The sequence below is a fragment of the Mus caroli genome, unplaced genomic scaffold, assembly GCF_978045245.1.
Source record: "Mus caroli unplaced genomic scaffold, Mus_caroli_1 scaffold_5, whole genome shotgun sequence".
Taxonomy (NCBI): domain Eukaryota; kingdom Metazoa; phylum Chordata; class Mammalia; order Rodentia; family Muridae; genus Mus; species Mus caroli.
This window is the reverse complement of record NW_028227260.1, coordinates 93826792-93843458: the sequence shown is the minus strand read 5'-3', so window position 1 is coordinate 93843458 and position 16667 is coordinate 93826792. Positions and strand designations below refer to the sequence as shown.

The 16667-nt window shown below is 50.1% G+C and overlaps 1 long non-coding RNA gene across 1 annotated transcript in view; it reads right to left on the bottom strand.

Moving 5' to 3' along the window:
• Positions 1 to 646: 646 nt before the first annotated feature.
• Positions 647 to 16667, bottom strand: part of LOC147004687 (uncharacterized) — a 72840-nt gene continuing 56819 nt past the window's right edge. The window contains exons 30-36 of the long non-coding RNA XR_015047168.1: positions 14951 to 15028; positions 14441 to 14600; positions 11041 to 11118; positions 10531 to 10690; positions 7119 to 7196; positions 6609 to 6768; positions 647 to 3769 (exon numbers count right to left, since the gene is read on the bottom strand). This is a non-coding gene — a long non-coding RNA (uncharacterized LOC147004687). The remainder of the gene's footprint in view (positions 3770 to 6608; positions 6769 to 7118; positions 7197 to 10530; positions 10691 to 11040; positions 11119 to 14440; positions 14601 to 14950; positions 15029 to 16667) is intronic.

The window sequence follows — 16667 nt, the reverse complement described above, 5'->3', positions numbered from 1 at the left end:
TTGGTATGTTGAGGCCTGCCAGGAATCCTTGCAGTCTATAATCCTTGTGCTAGAGTGGCTACAGGAAGATCTCAACAGTACAGGGCTAGTGAAGGCTAGATAGGGAGACCCTGACTCTATAGTTTTCAAGCAAGAAGTGATGGCACACACCTCTAATCCCACTGCTTGGGCACATTTCCGAGAGTTCAAAACCCTGTTTCAAAATAAATAATCTTGAGATAGATAGATAGATAGGTAGATAGATAGATAGTTTCCCCCTCCATGGGAGAAAGATGTCAGGTGAGACAGATCCATGTGTCTCCGGAGGCAAGTCCCTTGGAGGAGGGGAAGATAAATAGACCACCACAGACTGAGGCTAAGCTTGGCTTGCTTGCATAGCTAAATGGTTGTTGGTATGGAGTCTTCAATGATCTTCACTTTCTTGAGAGAGGCACAGCCAAGCACTTCTCCTGGCATTCCTGTTGGCCATGGTGTCCTGCTAACTTCTGCTGAGGCTGAGTGTCTCTGTTAGGTGGTGTCACTACTGCTGATTCATGTTTGCTATCCCAACTCTACCATACTGGACTGCTGATATATCCATGAAGTGATTGGTAGTTGTATTAGTTAGGGTTTTACTGCTGAGAGCAGACACCATGACCAAGGCAAGTCTTATAAAAAAACATTTAATTGGGGCTGGCTTACAGGTTCAGAGGTTCGGTCCATCAAGGTGGGATCATGGCAGTATCCAGGCAGGCATGGTGCAGGAGGAGCTGAGTTCTATGTCTTCATCCAAAGGCTGCTAGTGGAAGACTGACTTCCAGGCAGCTAGGGTGAGGATCTTATACCCACACCCACAGTGACACACCCATTCCAACCAGGTCACACCTATTCCAACAAGGCCACACCTTCAGATGGTGCCACTCCCTGGTCCAAGGATATACAAACCATCACAGTAGTGGACTGAGGTACCGATGCTAGCCTGTGAACTGAACTGCCAATTTCCAGACAACACAGATGGGAGTTACACCAAAGAACTTTTCTGAACAGGTTACCCTTCTTTTCCACTACCTCTGGTGGATGGTGGGCTACAAAGGAGGTTAAAGTGTTTAACAACTATCATTAAAAATAGGTTTTGAAAAAAAGTTACGCCTAGTGATTTTTTCAACTATAATGTTTTTCAGTGTTTTTTTTTTCTCAAAAAATACACTTTGTACATTTGTTAAATGTTAGCTCATTACTTTGCGCAAGCACTTGGATTGGCAGTTAGGTAGCCTACCTTTTTTGTCCCTGTGGCATGTTAGTGTCCCTATAATAATCATATTTTCAGAAGTACAATGCTTGTAGAAGCATTGAGACTGTTATGGACAACATAAGCTGTATGCAAATGATTTATAATTTTAATCAGTCATTAGAGAATGTGATGGCATAAGATTTCTTGGCTGGGCAGTGGTGGTGCATGCCTGTAATCCTGGCACTTGGGAGGCAGTGGCAGGAGGATTTCTGAGTTCGAGGCCAGCCTGGTCTACAGAGTGAGTTCCAGGACAGCCAGGGCTACACAGAGAAACCCTGTCTGGAAAAACAAAACAAAACAAGTCTTCCAAATAGAAACCCTCTCCCTCCTTCTCATATATATATACATATTGTGGTGTGTGTGTGTGTGTGTGTGTGTGTGTGTGTGTAGTTAGAAGCATTAGAAGCAGTGAGTGAGCCAGAAATGGGTTCCAGAATGTTGGCAGCTTTAATGAGAAAATAAAGAGGTACCATCGTGCCTGCTGATTGCAATTTTAGTTTCCAGTTAAAACCACTTTTGATCTGGGTCTGTTTCTTAGATGCTCATATTATTAAAATGTTATGTTCATATCAAGTACAGAATGGGAAAAATTCACCATCAACCATGACCTTAGCTCTCGGTGAATAACGTTACTGGTAGGATGGATTCTGGTGAAAACAGCATGCTCTCCCTCATTTCTCTGGCACATTAGATTGCTGTCACTGCTTCAGAGATGTACTGACTGCTAGGTTTGATTTCTGCTTTTTTAAACTGGAGATTGGAAAGACAATCACATAAAATGCTTGGAAAATAATTACACACTGTTCTGTGCCTTGTAAGGATTTTACCAGCTGGGAGCTTTTGTAAAATTAATTCTTAGCTGCTGCCATTTTCTGGCTCTCTCTGCCTTCTTAAAGACATTGAAATTGTTCCCTTCCAGTCCAGTCCTAAGGAAGGCCCATTGTGATTTGCTTAATACAAGCAACAAAATGCCACAATGTAAATAGGATTAGCATCTACTGAGAACATACAAGAAGGTAGCCAAGTAGAACTTAGGAAAGAAAGATCATACAGTGATACACAATTTCTCCCTTCCCCACACCTCTCTTTTCTTATGACTTGGTTTCTCTGTGTAACCCTGGCCTACCTAGGAATCTCTCTGTAGACCAGGCTGGCCTCAAACACTGGGATCTATCTGCCTCCTGAGTATTGGGATTAAAGAAAGGTGTGTACCATTGCCTGGCTAGATGATACACATTCTAGTCACTAAAAAGGTGAAAAATGTAAATATCCTCAGGGGTTCCAAAGATGTACAAAAATTTAAGAGATGTTGGTTCAAGTGAGACCCAAGGGTTTTAACTTAACTTCTTATTTATTTTCTTCTTTTATTTGGGCCCAGCCTTGTGTCTCTGACAGATGGCTGTGGTCACTTAGAAAACCAAATTACACATCAGGTGGTTGCTGGGTGGGGACAGGATTAGAACAAAGGGAGAGAGATTAAATGTTATTTGAGAGATATTTCCGTCAAGTTTTGGCTTCCTGATGAACTGGCATTTCGTCTGTTTTGGGTGCTTTTTCTGTATTTTTTTTGGTCTTCGCTGCTTAGTTTTGTTTTGAAAACACTCATCTAGGATTAGAGCATTCTTTCTGCAGTTAACATCTGAGAATTAGTTTGTGCAGTATTTTAGAGCATTGACTCTAGAGCCTGGGGTCCAGTAATAGAGCTCGTACTTAGCATGCATAAAGCCCCAGTGCTGGGACTAAAGGTGACCACCACCTATCCCTGCCTCGGCAGAACTTCCCTAATCAAATTCCTAATCAAACCATTTCCATCTTGGTCATCTTGGCTCATTTGCTTATTTGTAGATTATTATTTCCCTTACATTATAATATACATAAGCTGCAGTAGCCTAAAGGTAATTAGATCATTTATAGAATCTTTTTAAATGTCTGCTTTACTCATTACTCCATTTTTCTCTTAAACTCTATGTTTGTCGTAGAATAACGTTTGTTTACATTAACTCAAAAAAATGGCCTTCAAAGCTGTGTTTGTAATGGTGAGTTTTGCTGAGGCAACACATGGTGAGACAAGTCCTGTGGAGGGCTGGTGATGTTTGGAGGGAGAAGGGCTTGGCTTGCTTGCACAGCTAAACGCTTCTTGTTCTCCTGTCTTCACTGATCTTCACTTCCTTAAGAAAGGCACAGCTGTAAGTTTCTCCTGACATTCATGCTAGTCCAATGCCTCCTGTAGACTACTGTCTTCAGCTGAGGCCTGGTTGTTCCTGCTAGGTCGTGCCACTGCTGCTATCCAAACTTTACTGAACGGGACTGCTGGTGTATCCATGAAGACTTTGAGAGTGGATCGAGCTGCCATTGCCAGAATGGAATGGATGGAACTATGAATGGAACGGCTCAATAACTGACAAAGTAGATGGGATTTGCTCCAAATAATCACCTCTAAATGGATCCACTTCCTCCGTATCCGTTCTTTTCCAATACCTCTGGTAGGTAGGTGGTGGGCTAGAAGGGAAGATAAGAAAAGTCATAAAAAGTAGTCTTTGAAAACTTAAGGTGACACACTGTCTACTGTAACCTTAAGATGAAAATACTATTGTATTGAAAGATTATGTATATCATGGTAATACACTGAAACCTAGTAACATTTTTATCACTTCAACCACTACATGTAATTCCTTCAGCCATCAGAACATTCAACAAAACATCAAAAGAGAAACAGGTACATTAACATAAGACACAGTCTTAGTAGCTTTATTTAACCTGAAGGTTCTGATGAAAGAATGGGATCTAACCCCTGTACTAGTGATATTTAACTGTCCCATTTTGCCAGAAGCGATCATATTGATAATTAAAAAGTAGAAGAATACTTTCTGAGTCTGTTGGAAGAGGCATTTACAATTTTGTTTTCGTCTCTAGTGTCATAAAATATTCCTTAAGGTTCATGGCTAATTGCATAACCCTTTTTCCTTGTAAGCATTTAGCTCATTCCCGGTAGCATGTGAGACAGGCATGTGGTTTTTTATCAAGATGTAACTATTTCAGGTGATAGAAATACAACCAAGATAGCAGTAAATTATATATTTATCACTCTCTGTGTGTTAACAAATTAATGAGAGATATCTTGTTAAAATAGTTAATGCTACCAGTCTCAGATAAGAAAACCATTAAAAAGCAATATATCAATAAGAATACTGGCTGCAGTTACAGACAAGATAGGAACAATACAGTACAAACACAAGGAGGCTTAGAAATCTTTGTGAAGCTACTTGACTAGAAATGGCATGGCCTATAGACTGCCTCAGTGAATACAAGAAATTAGAGAAAAGTGTATACAGTGGGAAAGTGATGACAAGAATGATTATTAACACCACATACAAGACACTGGGAGGAAGATCTATGTGAGGTGAAAGACAGCCACATCTACATACATATAAAGTCTAAGGTAGAACAAAGGAACAACACAGGCTTCCCACAAGAAGGAAGAACCACAGTATACCCAGGACAATAGGTGGGCGGTTGTGTGTACATGAGAGGCCTGAGACCCTGCTTGAACCTGCAACAAAGCTCAAAGAGAGAGTCTTTTTTAAAAGAGAGGAAGGGAAACCCATGATTACTGAGACATAGGAAGGGAATGAGGAGGGATTGGGGCCCGCAGGGAGGGAGCTAACTGGATTAAAGCTATCTCTCTGGGAAGAAGAGCTACCTGAGATACTGAGACACTGAGACAGAGCAGAGAAGCAGGACAACCTGTCTGTCTGTCTGTCTGTCTGTCTGTCTGTCTGTCTGTCTGTCTCTCTCTCTCTCTCTCTTTCTGTCTCTCACAGACACACACAGCTTGTGTCTCTTTGTGTAACACCGGGAAGGGGAGGATCGGGTGGGTGGGCCTCCCAGAAAGTAGCTGACAGGGATCCTCAAAAGCAAGGGGGACCTGTCTCGGTCTGGTGAAAAGGGACGGGCAGGACAAGCTGCCCACAAGAACCCAGATGCAGCCTTGGGTGCACATTGCTGTGTCTTAGAGGTCCCATGAGCCCTTGCAAACCTAACATGTCCTCCTGAACTGAGCTCAGGACCTGGGAGGCTGTGCTTCCCGAGTCAGGCTAGCCAAACCCTGTGTCGCCAGCCCTGTCCTCTGGTCAGCTGGATCCTGCTCGCTCGCAGGTCTCTCCTGGGCCAAGAAGGTCTCAGGAAGCCCCCAGTCCCTCCTTGGCTGCCAGGAAAAGAGCAGGTCGGCCGCCATGTTCAGAGAGGCGCAGGGACGTGCAGGCAGACACCTCAAACCAATTCCGCTTGATGGCAGTAGAGCACCACGAATGGCAACTGCCAGGCTGCTGGGCGCTCTCCCTCCGCCCTTTCAGAGGCAAAAAAACTCCAACCAGCAACCATGAGCCACAAACATGGAGACTGAGCACTAGGGCTTCCACTGGGCAAAATGGCTCTCTGTGCCCTGCTACTGCCTAAGAAATGTTTTTGTATTTGCTTGGCTGGAGTCTGTGTGTGTGTGTCTGTGTGTGTGTGTGTGTGTGTGTGTTTGTGTGTGTCTGTGTGTGTCTGTGTGTGTCTTTGTGTGTGTGTGTGTGTGCAGGTTGGGGAGTATTGATGATGAGGGTGCATAAGTGGCCTGGACTGGGTGGAGTGCAGGGTTGAGACAGCATGGTTAAGGATCACAGATACTCCTTAACTGCAAGGCAGCTGCCAGCCACTGGAGGGCCTGGCCAGAGAACTTGAGAAAGGCAAGCCCTAAGGGGCTTGAGCAGGTCTTTGCATCTGACCTTCAGGGGGCCCTACCTGAACCCTGTGTCAATCTGGACCATAGGGGCAGAGCCTCTGAAACAAGTGAGTGCCTGGACTGGAAGACCAGGGTTTGGTCCTGCCCACTCAGGGCCAGGCCAGGCTAAGGGCCTGGGGAGGGCCCAGAGATCCAGTGGCTGCCTGCCTGACCCCGCCCACCCGGGTGTCCTCTAAAGCTGACAGCCAGTTACTTCTCTTCCTGGGGGAGCAGGCTCTGTGGTCCCTGGGCACACTCTCTCAACATTCCAGGTCCAGGCACACAGCCAACAAGGCCCTCCCTGCATGACCACGGGCTGCCTGGTAGGGCACCCGGGAAGTGGTGTCAGAGAGCACTGGGCACAGGCAAGGTTGATCAGAGCACACACCTGGTGTGGGTGGGGCACCAGGCCCAGCACTGGCTTCCCACCTGGCAGGAGGAAGCACTGCAGTGCACCCAAGGCAATGAGTGTGCTGTTGTGTGTGCCTGTGAGGCCTTCAGTGTCCCTGGCCTGAACCCTGAGTCCGATGGGAGATGAAAAGAAGGGACCCCGGAAGGAAAGCTTGGTCTTCTTACCCAGGCACACAGGGTGGTTTCTCAGGTAGCCCTCCATATGAGTCCTGGTGAATGCTGCCCCAGATAGTCATCCAGTCATCAGTCCAGTTCAGTGGGCCTGTTGGCAGGCCGCCCACTCCCTCTATCTCCCTGTAGGTCACCTAGCACATATCAACCTGACCTGAGAACAAGGACACATCAAGAGAAGGAACAATTATTCCAGCCCAAAATACAACCATGACTACCAGCCCCCAATTTGAAGCTCCTACTAAGTAAGCATGGCCAGGTGACCCTGCACCCAGGCAACCAGACAACCATTATGAGGTAAGTCCTGCTCCCCCACAGTCTCTCTCCGCTCCCTAATCCTCCACCCCACCTCCACTACACCCCAGCCCTTCACCAACCAGCAGACAGCACTGGAGATGGAAGGGGGACACCACAATGCTCTCTCCTTCCTTCCTCCAAAGTCCCCAAGTCACTCTCACACATGGATCCTTCTATCTGTGTCCCCCCACACAGCCGCCTACCTACCTGTGCTGGAGCTCAGCTTGGGTGCAACTCAGAGCTCTCCAAAGACATTCATTCAAGTGGACCGAAGATGACGGGCACCTACACACAAAGCACAATGACCAATGCCCACTTATCCCAACATGATGCCTGCAGCACATCTACTCCCCTGACCTCCTAGGTCACTTCACACCAAGGTCGTCTGAGGGGTTCCATTGACAACTCTCAAGGCACCTTCAAACTTTCTCTCCACATGTACACTAACACAGGGTAATAACAACTGGCTTGCAAACAACCCACCCACCCACCTACCTACCTACCTACCTACCTACCACTATTCTCTGCCTCTGGATCGCCAATTTGTACTTTTCCAGGCACAGTTTCCAGGGCAGATGGGTCTCTTTGGTTCCACATGATGTATACCATGGCCATGTGGGAAATGCTTTCACGACCCACCAGCAAGACTTCCTTTCTTGAGCACTGAGAATCTCCAGATGTTTACCCTTGCACTCCTAGGATCTTAGTTCACAGCTGGTGGGAGAAGACCCCTCTAACAGTCTCTAGGAGGCAAGCCTGACATTGCCTCCAAATTCTCCCTCCCTACCAAATTTTTGGGAGGAATCTGCTGTGATACAACCAAGAGAGATCTCTCTACATAGGCAGGCTGCTCTGAGTTCTCAGAGGTGCAAGGCCTGCAACCACAAGGAAGGACTGATCCAGCCACCCATCATATTATTGTTACACAGTGGTCTCATCCACCCAAACAGAAGTATGGGGAACAATACCCCTGCCTTAGCCCTTGGACCTTTATGCGCCTCCTGCACACCTAAGCTATGGCCTGGGGATACATGAAGCCTTGAGGGTTTCCCCTACAGCCAAACCTGTCCTTCTCACACAATACTGAGCTCAACACCATAAGAACTGCCAAACCCTGAACCAAGATGGTCCTCCTTCAGGGACTTGAGTCTCCTAGGTTTTTGATCAGGGAACACACACTGAATACATACACAGACCCAAACAGAGAAGGACAGAGAGAGATAGAGAGAGATGGTGAGAGAGAGAGAGAGACAGAAGAGAGAGAGGGAGACAGAGACACAGACAGAGACAGAGAGGGGGAGGGGGAGACCATATAGAAAAGACAGAGACAGACAGCAGACAAAGAAAGAAGCTCTGGTCTTCCAGTCTTCTAAGATCCTAGACCACTGCCTCTGTGAATTCCAGAACCGTTTCTATTCTTCCAGAAATCCCTGGCTATGGCAGAGAAGACCAGGTTTCTTTTAACCCTTTATCCTGCCTCATCTCCCTGGATGGAAGGGAAGGGAAGGAAGTCAGGAGAAGCCCCAAGTAGGCTGCTATCTGCTTGGATGTCCATCATCCCAGCAAGCAGGTTTTCAAGAAGGATGGTACCCTGGCAGCCTGGCCTGTTTTGGACACCCTTGGGAATACAGCATGCCCTGGCCCTTTCTAACTTGTTTCTCCTCAGTTACACAAGAAGCAAGGACACTGGCTATGCTCCTGGCCCACATGGGGCTCACAGTGAAGTTGCTTGCATGGGATGATGGTGGAGCCTCCCGGACCACTGAAGGGTTCTAGGGACGAGCATGTTTTCCGGAGGGACCTGGGACCCTGCTTGAACCTGCAGCACACCTCAAAGAGAGAGTCTTTTCTAAAAGAGAGGAAGGGAAACCCATGATTACTGAGACATAGGAAGGGAATGAGGAGGGATTGGGGCCTGCAGGGAGGGAGCTAACTGGATTAAAGCTATCTCTCTGGCAAGAAGAGCTACCTGAGATACTGAGACACTGAGACAGAGCAGAGAAGCAGGACGACCTGTCTGTCTGTCTGTCTGTCTGTCTGTCTGTCTGTCAGTCTGTCTCTCTCTCTCTTTCTGTCTCTCACAGACACACACAGCTTGTGTCTCTTTGTGTAACACCGGGAAGGGGAGGATTGGGTGGGTGGGCCTCCCAGAAAGTAGCTGACAGGGATCCTCAAAAGCAAGGGGGACCTGTCTCGGTCTGGTGAAAAGGGACGGGCAGGACAAGCTGCCCACAAGAACCCAGATGCAGCCTTGGGTGCACATTGCTGTGTCTTAGAGGTCCCATGAGCCCTTGCAAACCTAACATGTCCGCCTGAACTGTGCTCAGGACCTGGGAGGCTGTGCTTCCCGAGTCAGGCTAGCCAAACCCTGTGTCGCCAGCCCTGTCCTCTGGTCAGCTGGATCCTGCTCGCTCGCAGGTCTCTCCTGGGCCAAGAAGGTCTCAGGAAGCCCCCAGTCCCTCCTTGGCTGCCAGGAAAAGAGCAGGTCGGCCGCCATGTTCAGAGAGGCGCAGGGACGTGCAGGCAGACACCTCAAACCAATTCCGCTTGATGGCAGTAGAGCACCGCGAATGGCAACTGCCAGGCTGCTGGCCGCTCTCCCTCCGCCCTTTCAGAGGCAAAAAAACTCCAACCAGCAACCATGAGCCACAAACATGGAGACTGAGCACTAGGGCTTCCACTGGGCAAAATGGCTCTCTGTGCCCTGCTACTGCCTAAGAAATGTTTTTGTATTTGCTTGGCTGGAGTCTGTGTGTGTGTGTCTGTGTGTGTGTGTGTGTGTGTGTGTGTGTGTGTGTGTTTGTGTGTGTCTGTGTGTGTCTGTGTGTGTCTTTGTGTGTGTGTGTGTGTGTGTGTGCAGGTTGGGGAGTATTGATGATGAGGGTGCATAAGTGGCCTGGACTGGGTGGAGTGCAGGGTTGAGACAGCATGGTTAAGGATCACAGATACTCCTTAACTGCAAGGCAGCTGCCAGCCACTGGAGGGCCTGGCCAGAGAACTTGAGAAAGGCAAGCCCTAAGGGGCTTGAGCAGGTCTTTGCATCTGACCTTCAGGGGGCCCTACCTGAACCCTGTGTCAATCTGGACCATAGGGGCAGAGCCTCTGAAACAAGTGAGTGCCTGGACTGGAAGACCAGGGTTTGGTCCTGCCCACTCAGGGCCAGGCCAGGCTAAGGGCCTGGGGAGGGCCCAGAGATCCAGTGGCTGCCTGCCTGACCCCGCCCACCCGGGTGTCCTCTAAAGCTGACAGCCAGTTACTTCTCTTCCTGGGGGAGCAGGCTCTGTGGTCCCTGGGCACACTCTCTCAACATTCCAGGTCCAGGCACACAGCCAACAAGGCCCTCCCTGCATGACCACGGGCTGCCTGGTAGGGCACCCGGGAAGTGGTGTCAGAGAGCACTGGGCACAGGCAAGGTTGATCAGAGCACACACCTGGTGTGGGTGGGGCACCAGGCCCAGCACTGGCTTCCCACCTGGCAGGAGGAAGCACTGCAGTGCACCCAAGGCAATGAGTGTGCTGTTGTGTGTGCCTGTGAGGCCTTCAGTGTCCCTGGCCTGAACCCTGAGTCCGATGGGAGATGAAAAGAAGGGACCCCGGAAGGAAAGCTTGGTCTTCTTACCCAGGCACACAGGGTGGTTTCTCAGGTAGCCCTCCATATGAGTCCTGGTGAATGCTGCCCCAGAGAGTCATCCAGTCATCAGTCCAGTTCAGTGGGCCTGTTGGCAGGCCGCCCACTCCCTCTATCTCCCTGTAGGTCACCTAGCACATATCAACCTGACCTGAGAACAAGGACACATCAAGAGAAGGAACAATTATTCCAGCCCAAACTACAACCATGACTACCAGCCCCCAATTTGAAGCTCCTACTAAGTAAGCATGGCCAGGTGACCCTGCACCCAGGCAACCAGACAACCATTATGAGGTAAGTCCTGCTCCCCCACAGTCTCTCTCCGCTCCCTAATCCTCCACCCCACCTCCACTACACCCCAGCCCTTCACCAACCAGCAGACAGCACTGGAGATGGAAGGGGGACACCACAATGCTCTCTCCTTCCTTCCTCCAAAGTCCCCAAGTCACTCTCACACATGGATCCTTCTATCTGTGTCCCCCCACACAGCCGCCTACCTACCTGTGCTGGAGCTCAGCTTGGGTGCAACTCAGAGCTCTCCAAAGACATTCATTCAAGTGGACCGAAGATGACGGGCACCTACACACAAAGCACAATGACCAATGCCCACTTATCCCAACATGATGCCTGCAGCACATCTACTCCCCTGACCTCCTAGGTCACTTCACACCAAGGTCGTCTGAGGGGTTCCATTGACAACTCTCAAGGCACCTTCAAACTTTCTCTCCACATGTACACTAACACAGGGTAATAACAACTGGCTTGCAAACAACCCACCCACCCACCTACCTACCTACCTACCTACCTACCACTATTCTCTGCCTCTGGATCGCCAATTTGTACTTTTCCAGGCACAGTTTCCAGGGCAGATGGGTCTCTTTGGTTCCACATGATGTATACCATGGCCATGTGGGAAATGCTTTCACGACCCACCAGCAAGACTTCCTTTCTTGAGCACTGAGAATCTCCAGATGTTTACCCTTGCACTCCTAGAATCTTAGTTCACAGCTGGTGGGAGAAGACCCCTCTAACAGTCTCTAGGAGGCAAGCCTGACATTGCCTCCAAATTCTCCCTCCCTACCAAATTTTTGGGAGGAATCTGCTGTGATACAACCAAGAGAGATCTCTCTACATAGGCAGGCTGCTCTGAGTTCTCAGAGGTGCAAGGCCTGCAACCACAAGGAAGGACTGATCCAGCCACCCATCATATTATTGTTACACAGTGGTCTCATCCACCCAAACAGAAGTATGGGGAACAATACCCCTGCCTTAGCCCTTGGACCTTTATGCGCCTCCTGCACACCTAAGCTATGGCCTGGGGATACATGAAGCCTTGAGGGTTTCCCCTACAGCCAAACCTGTCCTTCTCACACAATACTGAGCTCAACACCATAAGAACTGCCAAACCCTGAACCAAGATGGTCCTCCTTCAGGGACTTGAGTCTCCTAGGTTTTTGATCAGGGAACACACACTGAATACATACACAGACCCAAACAGAGAAGGACAGAGAGAGATAGAGAGAGATGGTGAGAGAGAGAGAGAGACAGAAGAGAGAGAGGGAGACAGAGACACAGACAGAGACAGAGAGGGGGAGGGGGAGACCATATAGAAAAGACAGAGACAGACAGCAGACAAAGAAAGAAGCTCTGGTCTTCCAGTCTTCTAAGATCCTAGACCACTGCCTCTGTGAATTCCAGAACCGTTTCTATTCTTCCAGAAATCCCTGGCTATGGCAGAGAAGACCAGGTTTCTTTTAACCCTTTATCCTGCCTCATCTCCCTGGATGGAAGGGAAGGGAAGGAAGTCAGGAGAAGCCCCAAGTAGGCTGCTATCTGCTTGGATGTCCATCATCCCAGCAAGCAGGTTTTCAAGAAGGATGGTACCCTGGCAGCCTGGCCTGTTTTGGACACCCTTGGGAATACAGCATGCCCTGGCCCTTTCTAACTTGTTTCTCCTCAGTTACACAAGAAGCAAGGACACTGGCTATGCTCCTGGCCCACATGGGGCTCACAGTGAAGTTGCTTGCATGGGATGATGGTGGAGCCTCCCGGACCACTGAAGGGTTCTAGGGACGAGCATGTTTTCCGGAGGGACCTGGGACCCTGCTTGAACATGCAGCACACCTCAAAGAGAGAGTCTTTTCTAAAAGAGAGGAAGGAAGGGAAACCCATGATTACTGAGACATAGGAAGGGAATGAGGAGGGATTGGGGCCTGCAGGGAGGGAGCTAACTGGATTAAAGCTATCTCTCTGGCAAGAAGAGCTACCTGAGATACTGAGACACTGAGACAGAGCAGAGAAGCAGGACGACCTGTCTGTCTGTCTGTCTGTCTGTCTGTCTGTCAGTCTGTCTCTCTCTCTCTTTCTGTCTCTCACAGACACACACAGCTTGTGTCTCTTTGTGTAACACCGGGAAGGGGAGGATTGGGTGGGTGGGCCTCCCAGAAAGTAGCTGACAGGGATCCTCAAAAGCAAGGGGGACCTGTCTCGGTCTGGTGAAAAGGGACGGGCAGGACAAGCTGCCCACAAGAACCCAGATGCAGCCTTGGGTGCACATTGCTGTGTCTTAGAGGTCCCATGAGCCCTTGCAAACCTAACATGTCCGCCTGAACTGTGCTCAGGACCTGGGAGGCTGTGCTTCCCGAGTCAGGCTAGCCAAACCCTGTGTCGCCAGCCCTGTCCTCTGGTCAGCTGGATCCTGCTCGCTCGCAGGTCTCTCCTGGGCCAAGAAGGTCTCAGGAAGCCCCCAGTCCCTCCTTGGCTGCCAGGAAAAGAGCAGGTCGGCCGCCATGTTCAGAGAGGCGCAGGGACGTGCAGGCAGACACCTCAAACCAATTCCGCTTGATGGCAGTAGAGCACCGCGAATGGCAACTGCCAGGCTGCTGGCCGCTCTCCCTCCGCCCTTCCAGCGGCAAAAAAACTCCAACCAGCAACCACCAGCCACAAACATGGAGACTGAGCACTAGGGCTTCCACTGGGCAAAATGGCTCTCTGTGCCCTGCTACTGCCTAAGAAATGTTTTTGTATTTGCTTGGCTGGAGTCTGTGTGTGTGTGTGTGTGTGTGTGTGTGTGTGTGTGTGTGTGTGTTTGTGTGTGTCTGTGTGTGTCTGTGTGTGTCTTTGTGTGTGTGTGTGTGTGCAGGTTGGGGAGTATTGATGATGAGGGTGCATAAGTGGCCTGGACTGGGTGGAGTGCAGGGTTGAGACAGCATGGTTAAGGATCACAGATACTCCTTAACTGCAAGGCAGCTGCCAGCCACTGGAGGGCCTGGCCAGAGAACTTGAGAAAGGCAAGCCCTAAGGGGCTTGAGCAGGTCTTTGCATCTGACCTTCAGGGGGCCCTACCTGAACCCTGTGTCAATCTGGACCATAGGGGCAGAGCCTCTGAAACAAGTGAGTGCCTGGACTGGAAGACCAGGGTTTGGTCCTGCCCACTCAGGGCCAGGCCAGGCTAAGGGCCTGGGGAGGGCCCAGAGATCCAGTGGCTGCCTGCCTGACCCCGCCCACCCGGGTGTCCTCTAAAGCTGACAGCCAGTTACTTCTCTTCCTGGGGGAGCAGGCTCTGTGGTCCCTGGGCACACTCTCTCAACATTCCAGGTCCAGGCACACAGCCAACAAGGCCCTCCCTGCATGACCACGGGCTGCCTGGTAGGGCACCCGGGAAGTGGTGTCAGAGAGCACTGGGCACAGGCAAGGTTGATCAGAGCACACACCTGGTGTGGGTGGGGCACCAGGCCCAGCACTGGCTTCCCACCTGGCAGGAGGAAGCACTGCAGTGCACCCAAGGCAATGAGTGTGCTGTTGTGTGTGCCTGTGAGGCCTTCAGTGTCCCTGGCCTGAACCCTGAGTCCGATGGGAGATGAAAAGAAGGGACCCCGGAAGGAAAGCTTGGTCTTCTTACCCAGGCACACAGGGTGGTTTCTCAGGTAGCCCTCCATATGAGTCCTGGTGAATGCTGCCCCAGAGAGTCATCCAGTCATCAGTCCAGTTCAGTGGGCCTGTTGGCAGGCCGCCCACTCCCTCTATCTCCCTGTAGGTCACCTAGCACATATCAACCTGACCTGAGAACAAGGACACATCAAGAGAAGGAACAATTATTCCAGCCCAAACTACAACCATGACTACCAGCCCCCAATTTGAAGCTCCTACTAAGTAAGCATGGCCAGGTGACCCTGCACCCAGGCAACCAGACAACCATTATGAGGTAAGTCCTGCTCCCCCACAGTCTCTCTCCGCTCCCTAATCCTCCACCCCACCTCCACTACACCCCAGCCCTTCACCAACCAGCAGACAGCACTGGAGATGGAAGGGGGACACCACAATGCTCTCTCCTTCCTTCCTCCAAAGTCCCCAAGTCACTCTCACACATGGATCCTTCTATCTGTGTCCCCCCACACAGCCGCCTACCTACCTGTGCTGGAGCTCAGCTTGGGTGCAACTCAGAGCTCTCCAAAGACATTCATTCAAGTGGACCGAAGATGACGGGCACCTACACACAAAGCACAATGACCAATGCCCACTTATCCCAACATGATGCCTGCAGCACATCTACTCCCCTGACCTCCTAGGTCACTTCACACCAAGGTCGTCTGAGGGGTTCCATTGACAACTCTCAAGGCACCTTCAAACTTTCTCTCCACATGTACACTAACACAGGGTAATAACAACTGGCTTGCAAACAACCCACCCACCCACCTACCTACCTACCTACCTACCTACCACTATTCTCTGCCTCTGGATCGCCAATTTGTACTTTTCCAGGCACAGTTTCCAGGGCAGATGGGTCTCTTTGGTTCCACATGATGTATACCATGGCCATGTGGGAAATGCTTTCACGACCCACCAGCAAGACTTCCTTTCTTGAGCACTGAGAATCTCCAGATGTTTACCCTTGCACTCCTAGGATCTTAGTTCACAGCTGGTGGGAGAAGACCCCTCTAACAGTCTCTAGGAGGCAAGCCTGACATTGCCTCCAAATTCTCCCTCCCTACCAAATTTTTGGGAGGAATCTGCTGTGATACAACCAAGAGAGATCTCTCTACATAGGCAGGCTGCTCTGAGTTCTCAGAGGTGCAAGGCCTGCAACCACAAGGAAGGACTGATCCAGCCACCCTCCATATTATTGTTACACAGTGGTCTCATCCACCCAAACAGAAGTATGGGGAACAATACCCCTCCCTGCCTTAGCCCTTGGACCTTTATGCGCCTCCTGCACACCTAAGCTATGGCCTGGGGATACATGAAGCCTTGAGGGTTTCCCCTACAGCCAAACCTGTCCTTCTCACACAATACTGAGCTCAACACCATAAGAACTGCCAAACCCTGAACCAAGATGGTCCTCCTTCAGGGACTTGAGTCTCCTAGGTTTTTGATCAGGGAACACACACTGAATACATACACAGACCCAAACAGAGAAGGACAGAGAGAGATAGAGAGAGATGGTGAGAGAGAGAGAAGAGACAGAAGAGAGAGAGCGAGACAGAGACACAGACAGAGACAGAGAGGGGGAGGGGGAGACCATATAGAAAAGACAGAGACAGACAGCAGACAAAGAAAGAAGCTCTGGTCTTCCAGTCTTCTAAGATCCTAGACCACTGCCTCTGTGAATTCCAGAACCGTTTCTATTCTTCCAGAAATCCCTGGCTATGGCAGAGAAGACCAGGTTTCTTTTAACCCTTTATCCTGCCTCATCTCCCTGGATGGAAGGGAAGGGAAGGAAGTCAGGAGAAGCCCCAAGTAGGCTGCTATCTGCTTGGATGTCCATCATCCCAGCAAGCAGGTTTTCAAGAAGGATGGTACCCTGGCAGCCTGGCCTGTTTTGGACACCCTTGGGAATACAGCATGCCCTGGCCCTTTCTAACTTGTTTCTCCTCAGTTACACAAGAAGCAAGGACACTGGCTATGCTCCTGGCCCACATGGGGCTCACAGTGAAGTTGCTTGCATGGGATGATGGTGGAGCCTCCCGGACCACTGAAGGGTTCTAGGGACGAGCATGTTTTCCGGAGGGACCTGGGACCCTGCTTGAACATGCAGCACACCTCAAAGAGAGAGTCTTTTCTAAAAGAGAGGAAGGAAGGGAAACCCATGATCACTGAGACATAGGAAGGGAATGAGGAGGGATTGGGGC